Here is a 12508-nt window from a genome sequence, read left to right as displayed (position 1 = left end):
TTAAGTTCTGGGGATTTAGTGTGCAGTACGGTGACTAAAGTTAACAATTTTATATTGAGTATTTGAAAGCTCCTGAGAGAGTAGATCTTAAAGAGATCTCATCACAAGGAAAACATTTTGTTACCAGGCGAGGGGATGGGTATTAACTGGAATTATTGTGATTATTTCACAATATGTACACATACCAAATCTTTATGTTGTCACTTTTATGTTAGCACTGTTTATCACCCGTATCACTATTTCTCATTTGTCCTACTATTTATCATTGGTATCACTATTTATCACTTGCACTATTACTTGCACCTGGGGGATGCTGAGGGATTCTGTTTCTGCCATGTACTGCATGAAAGCAGAAGATTCCTATTTCATTTGTGCTGAAACTGGCCCCCAGTCCACTTCCCCAGTCGGCTCCCTTCTATCTCCATGAAACCCCAGTTTCTATAAGTGATCCCTAAACCCTTCTCCCTAAACCCACATTAATAGAATCTCTCCCTGGACAGGGTTCATCACTTGCCTGCACCTTCCAGTGCACCAGTCCCCAAGTGCAAGTACAGAGCTTGGTGAGTAGAGCCATTGGATTTTAGCTGCCACAAGTCCTTGTGCAGTCAACAGCCTGCATATCCATACAAGGCAGACCTGTGTCCTCAGGGCTCCCATTTAACTTGGGACTTAAGTCTCATCTCCTTTGTAGCCCCTCGCAATCTAAAATTTCTTCTTTCTCCGAACCACTATAGGTCAGGTTGTTTACTTATGTGGTGCTGTAAACATGCATTTTCATCTTTGCTGTTTTAAGGCCACGTCCATTCCTGGCAGTCTGATCCCTGGCAGCACTGGCTGTCATTTAAAATATTGGATTACGGAGTTCTCTTCGTGGCTCAGTGGTTAATGAACCCAACTAGGATCCATGAGGATGTGGGTTCAATCCCTGGCCTCACTCAGTGGGTTGAGGATCCGGCATGGCTGTGAGCTGTAGTGTAGGTGGAAGACTTGGCTTGGATCCCGAGTTGCTGTGGCTATGGCTTAGGCCAGCAGCTACAGCTCCGATTTGCCCCCTAGTCTGGGAACTTCTATATGCCTTGGGTATACGGCCCTAAAAAGCAAAATAAATAAATAAATACTAGGTTTATTTCCAATATTCAGCAATCAGTACTCCTCACTATTTATTACTACCCTTGGTTCCGGGAGGAGAAGTTGGGTTTGAGGCACAGTCTGTGCCCACCTGGAGCCTGGTAGTAACAAGGCCACAGACGTTGATCATCAGCAATCAAATACATCCAGGCGGCTTGATAACTGTGATCATCTCATGTTTAAAACCTTCTAAGGATCACAGCCAGACCCTCTTTGGTGCTCAAATTGAAACCATGGTAAGGCATCAAATCCTTCCACCTGCCCTCACGAATCAAGCTCCTTTCAAGACTTAGGTGACCTCCCGATGACCCAAGGCCTAAATAATAAGTTGTTCTCCAGGAACTTGGACTCAGCTGAGTCTCATTTGGCTGAGCCGGAACAGGACCACGGACCTTTCAACTGGGCCTGCAAGGGTCCACAGGTGACCACGTGAAGGTGGGAAGGCATGCAGCCAGTTACGCCTGCGCGGAAGGACCTTACGCACCTTTTCCCACTCAGCTTTCCCCGCCCTCCGCGTGCGCCCACGCCCCCGACGTGGCCCATCCGACGCATGGTTCTGATCCTTTAAATCCCCGCCCCCCTGCCTAGAGGTGGACTTGGGTTTCGTCATCGTTCTGTTGTCTGGCTTCCCAGTGAGAAAACCCTTCTCGTTTCAAACTTCGGCATTTCTGCTTCCTGTGTGTCTGCAAAACAGACTTGGTTTGGTAGAAGTTTAGGAGCTGTGGGAGGGAGTCTAGAGAGATCTTGGCTTGCCCGTCGCGGTGCTGAGAGCCGGTGGCCGGAGCGGAATGGCGCCCGAGCCCATTTATTGCAGGGCCGTCCTGAACCCCCGGCAGGTGCCACAAACCTTCTGCACTTGGTTTCTTTTTGCAGCAGAGAAGCAGTGTGAGGTTTAGGGTATGAAGATGTCTTAGGGGGTGAGTAACCTCATTAGGGAAATGTAAGGGTCCCCTTGTTTACCTGTCCTGACGCCATTGGTGGCTGGAGGCCCCGCTTTGGCAGGAGTGTCTGGAGATAGTAGGAAAGGTCACAGCTATAGGGTCCTGGTGAGAAACAGGGGTTTTGGTCTTATTTATCTATGTTGGTCTGTATCTGATTTTTTTTTCCCTTTTTAGGGCTGCACCTGCAGCATATGGAAGTCCCCAGGCTAGGGGTCGAAACAGAGCTGTAGCTGCTAATCTGGCACCACAGCAACAGTAGTGCAGCATCCTTAACTCACTGAGTAAAGCTGGTGATCAACTTGCATCCTCACGGACACTGTTGGGCTCTTCACCAGCCGAGCCACAATGGGAACTTCCTTCATTGTCTTGATAAGAAATGGCAGTTAGGGACTAAGTTTATTTACTGCAGCAAAGGACATTTGGATGTTACTCCGACCATCTGGAAGCAAAGCCCCCCTTGGAGACCTCCCGGCCGCAGTATTCTCTAGGTATGAGTAAATAGCCTGGAAATCAAGTTATAAATGCAACTTTGACTAGACTTTGTAAATAGGAAGAAAAGAGGGGATGAAATATTTTCTGTAGTTTTTTATTTCAGAGTAAACCTGTGCCAAGAAGATGTAAAATTATGTCCAACAGGAAAGGTGAAGAAACCCGTTGAGTTGGATCCTAATGGAGAGGAGGGTGACTTAATGTCAGTCGGGCCAGGAAACCCCCAAACTTGGGTGGGGCAGTAGGGGCTGAAGCAAATCCCCCTTAGGGTGGGGTGTGGATGCTGAGACCAGGCAGCCGATGGGGTGGTTCTTGATGGTGGGGGTCTGGATCCACTCGCCTTTCACAACTTTGATTTGGGAGAATATGCCAACTTCTAGAGATGATCCAAGGAGAACAGAAAAACCTGTCCTGGGTGGTCTTTCCTTGCAATCCAAAACCTGACCCAGGCAGGTGTTTGAAATTCACAAATACCCTCCTAAGTACATTAAATGGTGTTAAATAGAGCCCAGGAGGAGGCTGATCACCTCATGCAGAAACACCTGGTGGCCCAGAAGGGGCTGCAGCAAGCAAAGCAAGTCCTAAGTGGGGCGTGAATGCTGGGGATGGGCTGAGATTGTTCTTGCAGGATGGCGGGGAGTGGGGGCAAGACAGAAGCACTCACAAACCCTGTGAGGTAAAACAGGAGCCTTCACAATTCCTAGGGAAGGGGCTTTGGCACAGACAGAATAGGACCATGCACCTTTCAACTGGGCCTGCAGAGGTCTCTATATCTCATTCTTGAAATGACCTTCAAAATTTTTCTCAGTAGGTACCAGGTTCAGGAGAAAAAGCAACAGAGTAGTGGCCTTGACCCAAGGAAGAACCGGGCTCCAGGGGGACTCAGTAACAGGTAGGAGCCCCCACTTGACGGGGCACCCAAAGTGTGACCAGTCTGCACGTTGCTGGCAGGAGCAGACAGTCCTTCCAAATGAGACTCGGAAGAGAAACAGATGATGTATATAGGGTGCCCAGGCTGACCGACAGTGACAGCAAACAAGCTGATCTGTCCGTGTCCCCACAGGGAGCCCCAGGTGACCAGGACCATTGGGAGGCTGATTTACACTGTAGGGGGCGAGCCAGGGGGCTTTCTAAACCCCATGACCATTAGGGTGTCTGCAGGCTAACAGACACCCTTACAGCTGCTAGGCTGGACAAGACCCACTCGAGGAGTAGCTTTTTCTCGCCTGTGCCTACCCCTTCTGGATGGTTTCTGAAGTTCACCAGTGTTGCTTTTGCACAGGGACACTTAAGGACATTAAAGCGCCACTAGAGCAGACCTGCACAAGGCAGGATCCACAGCTCTTAACCCCAGAGACCAGCCTGAGCCTTCAAAGGCAAGTCTGCGGGGGGAGTGCTGAGAAGTGGTGGAGGGGGGGCGGGGGGAGCAGTGGCACCTGAACGGGTTGGGCTCTGCTGGGGTCAGACAGTCCAAGCTTAAAGGGTCCCCATTAGAGGAACAATCAAAGCCTGCGCTTAGTTCCTATTGGCTCCCTCCAATCTGACTTAACACGCCCCTGCAGGTCACCTTGTGACAGACTGGCCCATAGCTGGCTGTTCACGTGATTGCAGTGTTCTCCACGAGTCTCTAAGCCACAGCTGTGCTACCTTGTCCAGGTACATCTGCTAGGTTATGGAATTGGGCTTGGGGGAGGCCCTTTTTGCATGCCCTGGAGTTTAGAATCCCAGGAGTTACATGCCTGCCAGGGGGGAGATCCAGATTAAGGACCTAAAACACCTTTGTGCTGCTCATCAGCATTTCTAAAAATATCTAGAGAAATCCTGGCAAAAGCTTGAGGGACCTTAAACTCAACAGGGAGCCCTGATCAGCATGTGGGTGGTGCCAGATGACCAATAAGGCAGAAGATGCCTGAGACCCAAGACATGGGTTTAGCTTGACTTCCCTTAATGCCTGAGCGAGGCTGTAGGGCGGTGGGGAAGAGGGCAGATCCTTGGCCCGATTGTGTATTTGGGGCTTTGAGCTCAAAGACAGAGCTGCTCCCTAGGGGCTGGGGGAGCTCTAACTAGGACCAAAGTTCCCACCAGGGGACTAGGGGTTCCTGGGAATGACCCTGTTCTGCCACATCTGGAGCCCCCAACTTTGGACTTGAGCAAAACCCCTTAAAGTAGCCCTTGAAGGGCTGGAATTGTGGGTGATAAACTCCCCACCCCTGGTTCTATCCTTGCTGGACGGGACCTGATGGGGATGGAAACCAGGAGAGAATGTGAATGAGATCTTTCCAACTTGGGCTGATTCCTAGATGCTGACCTTGCCCGGGGTGGGTCAGGGGTGAAATCTGGCAGATAATTACATTGCTTTTCAGAAGCTGTGAGAAGAATCAGTAGGTCTGTTGCAGTAGGGACCTTTTTTTAGGGCTGCACCTGTGGCATATGGAGGTTCCCAAGCCAGGGGCTGAATGGGAGCTACAGCTGCCAGCCTACACCACAGCACCACAGGATCTGAGGCCCATCTGTGACCTACACCACAGCTCACGGCAATGATGGATCCTTAACCCACTGAGGGAGGCCAGGGACGGAACCTGTGTCCTCATAGATACTAGGTGGGTTTGTTAATCACTGAACTATGGTTGGGAACTCCACAGTGGTGGTTTTGTAGTCAAATGCCTCCCTCAGAAAGCAGCTTAGTAACTTGTAATAAGAACTCCTGTTGGGAGTTCCCGTCGTGGCACAGTGGTTAACGAATCCGACTAGGAACCATGAGGTTGTGGGTTCGATCCCTGCCCTTGCTCAGTGGGTTAATGATCCGGCGTTGCCGTGAGCTGTGGTGTGGGTTGCAGATGCGGCTCGGATCCTGCATTGCTGTGGCTCTGGCGTAGGCCGGTGGCCACAGCTCCAATTAAACCCCTAGCCTGGGAACCTCCTATATGCCGCGGGAGCGGCCCAAGAAATGGCAAAAACAAACAAAAAAAAGAACTCCTGTTAGTCCTTCTAACTCCTGGTCTTGGAGGGAAAGCTCGGTGTGAGAACTCTACTTGGGCAGAAGTGAGGAACTTCTTAGCTGTCGATCTGTCCTCCAAAACCTGTCTGTACTTGACTGTGCTGACCCCTTGCTTAATGCTCGTCACCTTCTCCATCTGCACTTTCATGGGCTTCAGCTGTAACCCATCACCGAGGCTAATCACCTGTCCCCTTAACCAAGCAGGTGCTTTCTCTCCAGGTCCCGGCACCCTCATTTAAAAGCCCTGGCGTTTTCCCCCCAATCAAGGTTCAGAACACTAGAGAAACTATGCTCTTCTCTGCCTACATCACTTCCATATTTAACATCTCAGGGTAGTGACTGAGGCGCTACAGCAGATAAAAATGATCCCTGCTTGACCTCGTCCTAGATAAACTCCTGAGATCCTATATGTCTGGCAGTCTGTGTTCTCAAGGGTGTGTCTTTGTGGTTTCAGTTACCAGTCTTGAGCCTCTGGCCGCCTGGACAGCTGGCACAAAGGTGGTATGTTTCTTGGGATTCAAGTTACCTTGAAACCGGAAGCAACTCGAGAGCAGAGCTTGACTCAGGAAGCCCATGTTGAGTCTGTGCTCCTTACCGCTCCTGACGACCAGTAAGATGGAGGCGGGAAGGGCCTGGGGACTCCCTCACCCCTCGCCCTCCAGATCGAGGAAGGGCCGCGAAAGATGGGGGACTGAACCCTGAACCAGCGAGCTAAATTAGCTCCCCCTGCCATCACTGGAAAAGGTCAGGAAGATCCTCCGTGTGCACAGAGCTTAAATAAGACATTCCCTGAATTGTTTTCCAGGAACTTGGAGTCCCAGCCGCATCTGGTTTAGGCTGAGTCAGTTGAGACAGGATAGGACCACCGACCCCTCACCTGGGCCTTGGAGTGGCCTCTGGTTACCGGGAACCTGGGGGTCCTGCGCAGAAGGGTGGTCCCCGCCCCTCGCCGATCATGTGAGCCTGGTGGTCCACTTCCCCGCCTGTGGGGCCCAGCCCCACTTCTCATGGGCGGATTGGGATCTTTGCCTTCCAGGCTCCTTGCTTGGCTGCCTTGCAAGTAAGCTCCTGTGCTGCAGACTTTGGTGTCTCGGTGTTTTGGCTGCTGTGTGCTGGGCTTCAGTGAGGGGTCACTCACCTGTCACCCTAGGAGGGCATCCGGACGCTGCAGCCTCAGGAAGCCACTGACAGGAAACCTGGTCCAGCCCATCTCAGCACCCCGAGATGCTGCACCTTCCCAGTCAGTCCTGAACAGTCTCTTTCAGATGTTTCAACCCCAAGGCCACCCTGGCATGCACCACCTTCCTCCAGGGTTGAGGAGGAAGGTGGAGAGGCCCATGGCCCAGGATTGTATGGGTGTTGGTGCCCAGGACATTGTTGGGGTGGGGGTGTGGTGGGGGATGCGTGTGCAGTAAACTGGCCCAGCCACGTATAAAGGGAGAGAAGCAGCCAGTGCAGTCCCCACACCGACTTCATGAGGCTCCTGGGGCAGTGGAGGGACGATGTCCCCAGGCCTGGGTGCGGGGGCAGAGGCATGGCACTGACCTGGGTGGTTCACCCCCATCCTCCCCAGGGGGCCACAGGGCTGTCCCCCTGCCCCTCTGGAAGACAGTCAGGCAAGTGTAGGCGTCAGCGACACTGCTCAGAGCCCTGTTTCCCAGACCTCAGGCTGGAGGTGTTGAAGGGCAAGAGCCAAGGTGTGGGAAACAGCAGCATGTGAAGGGCAGTCCGGTGCTGTAGCATGGGGAGGGGGCCTTGGTGTGTCGGCGCTCATGCTGGGTCATCACAGTGGGTAGATGCTGCTCACGCAGGCGGTCTTCTGCACTGTGCAGATGCTGTATTTCTTTGTTGACATATAGTTGACCTACAATGGGAACTTCTGCTGTACAGGAAACTGACTCAGTTATACATACTGGCGTTTTTCATATTTTCCACAATGGTTTATCACAGGATATTGACCACACTTCCCTGTGCTACACAGGACCTTGCTTCTCCATCCTGCATACTGGTTTGCATCTGCTAATCCCAACTCTCAGTCCTTCCTCTGTGATACCACGTTCCCTACACATCGAAAGTTCTTGGCAACGCTGCTTGAAACAAGTCTGGTGCCTGTTTTCCAACAGCCTTTGCTCATGATGTTTTAGTCATTCTTAGAGTATTCAACTCATTAATGCGGTCAGTGCTCTTACTAAGACTTAGGAAAGTGCACTTGAACGCTGAAGCATTAAGGTATGTATGTTCATTCTGTGTAGACTCATGTCTGAAGTACAGCGTAAGCGAGCTTTATGTGCCCTGGTTCATGTGACTCGCTCAGTCATGATCAAGTTCTGGTCAGGTTCACTTCTGTCACATCTCTCCGAGGTTCACCTGACATGCCCCAGGGCAGCCTGTCCAGTCCTGGGAGCAGGACTGGGGACCAGGAACCCTGTGGGCCACACTACATTGGGGAGAAAGGGATAGCCTGGGCCAGGGTGACCATGACACATGGGCTGGAGCAATGGAGGGTCAGTCTCTCCTGGAACAAGTATTCATCTGAGGATTCCCAATTAGACCCTGACTCCTTGGGCTTCAGGAGTATATATCTTTTTTTCCCATTGTCCAGTTTTAACCAGAACTGCCCAGGCTCAGCATCACCCTCCAATCTGCTCAGATACCTCACCCGCTTCCTCCCCTAGCCAGCTTTCAGTGTGGATCCCATATGTTGGTATGGGGGTTTTCTGCTAAGGTCTGAATGTCCGTGTCCCCAAACTCATGGGACACACCCAGTGTAATGGTGTGGGGCCTTTGGGAGGAGGTCATGAAGGTGGAGGCCTCAGAAAGGGGATCAGTACCCTGAGCCCCCAGCTCTCTCTCCATCCCCCAGCCAGGACACTGAGAAGACACAGCCTGTGAGCCAGGAAGAGTCCTCCCCAGTTGCTGAATCTGCCATGAGCACCTGGATCCTGGAGGTACAGCCTGTGGTGTGGTACAACAGCTGTACCCTATAATAGCAGAGGTGCCCTAGTACAGCAACTCAGAGACACCCCCACCTCTGCTGTTTGTGCGCTCCGTGACTTCCCGTCATTGACACCACCCTGCTCCTGGCTGCCAAACTCCGCAGGAGAAGGTGAGCCAGTGTCTTTCCCTGAACAACCCCGCTGAGGGAAGGAATACCCTCTGCATGGACCTTTAGGGTTTCAACAAGTAGCCGGTGGGGAACAACCATAGGACCCTGGCTGGAGGGGCGGCTGCAGTGCATCCTGTGGGCCAGTGTCCTTATGTGTTTGGCCTCGGGACTGAACATCTCCTGACATCGGATGAGATTAGGTGGCTGTGTCTATCCATGCTTAATCTATAGTAACCATTAAAATACACTAGTGTAGAGCTATTATATATTAATTAATGCTATATTACGAGAAATAACCACTTTCCAAAAATAACCATCCATGAGGGAGAGCAAATCATGGACTGTGTTTTTGCCATCTTACTGTCTTAACTGAAGCTGGGAGTGTTCCCACCTGGCCTTGCTTTTGTCAGTCCTCATATTGAGGTAGGAGCCCCCAGGTGAGCAGCTGCAGCTGGTCTCTCTGCTGACCCAGGCGGGATACAGTTGGGAGGGAGCACCATGTGGATTTCCTTCATGAGACACCCACAGAAGACCCTCAGTCTAGGGGAAGGACGAAAGGAAGGTAGAAGACACCAATGGGAATCCTGCTCAGGGGAGAGATGACACGTGTCCCAAGCCCTGTCCCCATCCCAGTATAAATGATGTGTGCTTCCCCCCTCCCCCACCGGGGCTCTGCAGCTAGAGACGCTTACCTTCTCTCCTTTGCTCTGTGCCTTGCGTTCTCTTCTCATACTCGTAGGTCATGGTCTTGGTCCACCCACTGTGACAGCTCCTGTCTTTGGAGGTGCCTAGGGGTCTCCCAAGCTGCGCAGTCATAACGCTGTGGGTGACGGTGGACACCTTCTTCTAGTATCTGTCGGAAACAGGTTTTCCAGCCCTGAAGGAGCCTGCTGAGTCTTTTTCTCCTGTCCTGTTCGGGCTCCTCTCCTGCAGCTTTCTCTCCTTATCTGGCGCAGTGAGATGTCTTTCTGTGTTGCTAATTCGGTGCTGTTTACCTGGGGTAGAGTTCACAGGTCCCCTGAGGTCTTATGAGAACTTCTAAGGAAATGGGGCGAATGACCGTGGAGTCCTGTTGTCTGTCCCCTGTCCTCCTCTGTCCACAGGTTCCTCCTGGGGAGACCGGCAGCTTTTCATCTCTAGGACCCCTTTTGCTTCATGCCCTGGCAGCTTCTTCTCTCCTGTGAACAGCCTTCTGGGCTGGTCGACCCCATGCAGCTCACATCTTGAGTCTCCTGATGCCCAGTCCTGGGGCTATGCCCCAGTATAGGAGAGATAGTAAGTGAGATATCCTCAAGGAAAGCCCTGGCAAGTGCTTGGCCATAGTCAAAATGTCCTCCCCAGGTGATGTGGGAGGATCCCTTGTGCAAGGGACCAAGTTCAATGGGATACACCTGGTCAAGGGCCGCCCAAAACCCCTCAGGGTAAAGCCTCTGGTGAGCATCTCCAGAAGGCCGAATCTCTCCCGGCAGAGCTTTGTTCTTGCTTACAGGCCTTTCAACAGGGGATGACTCCCATCTAACTTGGAAGAAACACCCTTGTATCCTTGACTTAGAAGCTTTTAAAATTAGATGGGATAGGAAAAGAAGCTTACCTTGATCAACATGCCCCAGATATTAGGTGAAAACTCAAAAGTTTCAGTCAGGCCCACAAACTCCTAGAGGTGACCTTTGGGGTATTTAATAATGGAGGTCAAACCAAGGAGGAGGAGAACCAGTGTAGAAGGCAGGCCAAGGCTCAGGCTAAACAGATGCCCTGTAACCTCAGGGCCACCCAAAGGAAAGGAGCCAGGAAGTTTCAACCACCCGTCCGGAGGTAACGCCAACAAGTGGGAAGCTTCCAGTGCAATTCAGCTGTCCTTTGGGCTCATAAATGTGGAGGCCTCCCCCAGTCTGCGGACAGGTGGGGCTATTAGGACCACCCTCAGTCCCAAAAAGTGGGAAAGGGGCTCTGTGAGGCCACTCTGGATGACTCGGGTGGCCGGGGGTGGGGTGTTATCAGCCATGCTAGATGATTCAGGCAGCTGGGGAGGCTCTAGGGTTCCCCCGTGAGGTATCTTCATCAAGGAGCCCTGGGTGTGGTCCTTGAGGTGGCAGGTAAGAGGATGGCTTTTGTTTTTTGTTTTAAAATTTTTTTATTTTCTACTGGAGTATAGTTCATTTACAATGTTGGTAGTTTCAGGTATACATACAGCAAAGTGATTCAGTTATACATAATACATCTATTCTTTTTTAGATTTTTTTTCCCCCATATGGGGGCTTTTGTTTTTAATGGATACAGGAGCCGCCTTTTCTATGCTGGTATTTCACGCTGGCTTCTTTTCACTAAAAGCTGTACAGTAACTGGTGTTGACAGCAAGCTGTGCACCTGTTGACCTTGAGCCACTTTGAACAGTGTCTGATCTTATGCCTTCCTGGTTGTTCCCTAGTGTCCCACCCCACTACTGGGACCTTCCAGGCTCGCTTGGAGCCATGTTACCGTTAGGGGCCTCAGGCAGCCCCTTGTCTCCACCCTAAGATTAATAAAAGCAGTGGTCTGTTCCCAGCCTGAGTTTCAATCCTCGCCTCTGTAATGTGTTCATTACGTTTTGTCTAGGTTTACCGCTGTAAACAGGGTGACAGTGATGCAGGCACCCAGCTCCTTCTTAAAACCACCCTGCTAGAGGAGCGGAGGTCTGCCTGGGGTCCCTCAACAAGGTGGGTGAGAGCTCTGGCCCCAGGTGGTCCATGTGCCTGGAGGAGCTACAGAAAGAACTTCTCCCTTCAGCCTCCTGGTAAAAGATCTGGGGTCCACAGGTCTCGGGGCTCAAGGTAGGATATACCCAGGCCTACATGGAGCAGCTGCAGTTGGGCTCCTGTGGATGCTTGGAGATAGGGTGGCAGTGAGAGCCCTGGGCCCTGAGGTTGTCAGAGATGTGTGGTGTGGATTGCGTCGAGAGAGGCCTTGGGTCGAAGAGGAGGACCCCAGCGGGAGTCCTGCACAGTGGAGAGATGCACATGCACACCAGGACCAAATATGGAGAGGAGTGGCTGGAAAGACCTGGAAAACTGCCCCACATCAGTGACCTCAGCCACCCCAAGCTCCCCTGTGCTCTTCCACATGTACCCTGCCTCTTGTCTTTCCCAGTCGTGGTCTTCTGCTGGATTCTGCCTTCAAAGAAGATAAGACCAGGTCCTTCTCCAGCATTTCTCCTCTGGCATCAGTAGCGCCAGAGTCTGAAACACTGGCTTTGAATGGCCAGGGCAGGAGGTTAGAAGGTATGATGCCCTGGAGCTGGCAGGACCCTAGCTGTGGCCTCGGTCCCCAGGTCACTCGGGCAATGCAAGAGGCACATGAGGACGGGGCTCTGACTCCAAGCCAAGGACAGCTGTGTGCTGACTGCTGGGACCCAGATGGCTCTGCTTTGTGGACCAGACCAGCTGTATACACAGAAATGGGGTGGAGGCAGGGAGGCCGGGACGAAGAGAATGGAGGTGTGAGGTGTCAATTTTGGTCCTGCAGGTAGAGCTAGCGAGACCTGCAGACCGAGTGGACCAGCCATGGATGAGGATGATCCCAGGAGTTCTGACTTGACAGGAGGTCCTGATGGACCTTTACAGGTTGTTTCCATGTCTTGGCTATTGTGAATAGTGCTGCAGTGAACATAGGGGTGCATGTATCTCTTTTTCCTCTTATTTTTTGGGGGGATTAGTACTTTTTATAGTTGTACAGCAGTCATCACAACCCCACTTTATATCATTTCAATCCCAAACCCCCAGCCCATCCCTCCCCACACAACCTGTCTCTTGGTAACCATAAGTTTTTCAAAGTCTCTATCAGTATCTGTTTTGCAAAAAGTTCATCATATCC

At 51.8% G+C, this 12508-nt stretch overlaps 1 protein-coding gene across 33 annotated transcripts in view; it reads left to right on the top strand.

The window, feature by feature from the left end:
* The window catches only part of LOC106509653, a 40340-nt gene continuing 29333 nt past the window's right edge, over nucleotides 1502-12508 (top strand). For 6 of the 33 annotated variants that reach the window (XR_002339270.1, XR_002339274.1, XR_002339263.1 and 3 more), the window contains exons 1-9: nucleotides 1513-1832; nucleotides 3367-3450; nucleotides 4121-4214; nucleotides 6011-7785; nucleotides 8420-8662; nucleotides 9766-9937; nucleotides 10152-11355; nucleotides 11786-11916; nucleotides 12161-12258. The gene's annotated coding sequence lies outside the window, so the exon portion shown is untranslated. Of the gene's footprint in view, nucleotides 1833-2357; nucleotides 2558-3366; nucleotides 3451-3840; nucleotides 3934-4120; nucleotides 4215-6010; nucleotides 7786-8419; nucleotides 8663-9072; nucleotides 9938-10151; nucleotides 11356-11785; nucleotides 11917-12160; nucleotides 12259-12508 lie in introns of those variants that run through there. The other 27 variants (XR_002339260.1, XR_002339261.1, XR_002339250.1 and 24 more) reach the window with 24 other exon arrangements.

Source organism: Sus scrofa, chromosome 15 (genome assembly GCF_000003025.6).
Source record: "Sus scrofa isolate TJ Tabasco breed Duroc chromosome 15, Sscrofa11.1, whole genome shotgun sequence".
Classification (NCBI taxonomy): Eukaryota; Metazoa; Chordata; class Mammalia; order Artiodactyla; family Suidae; genus Sus; species Sus scrofa.
The sequence above is the reverse complement of the archived record's forward strand: the minus strand, read 5'-3'. Positions and strand labels throughout refer to the sequence as shown.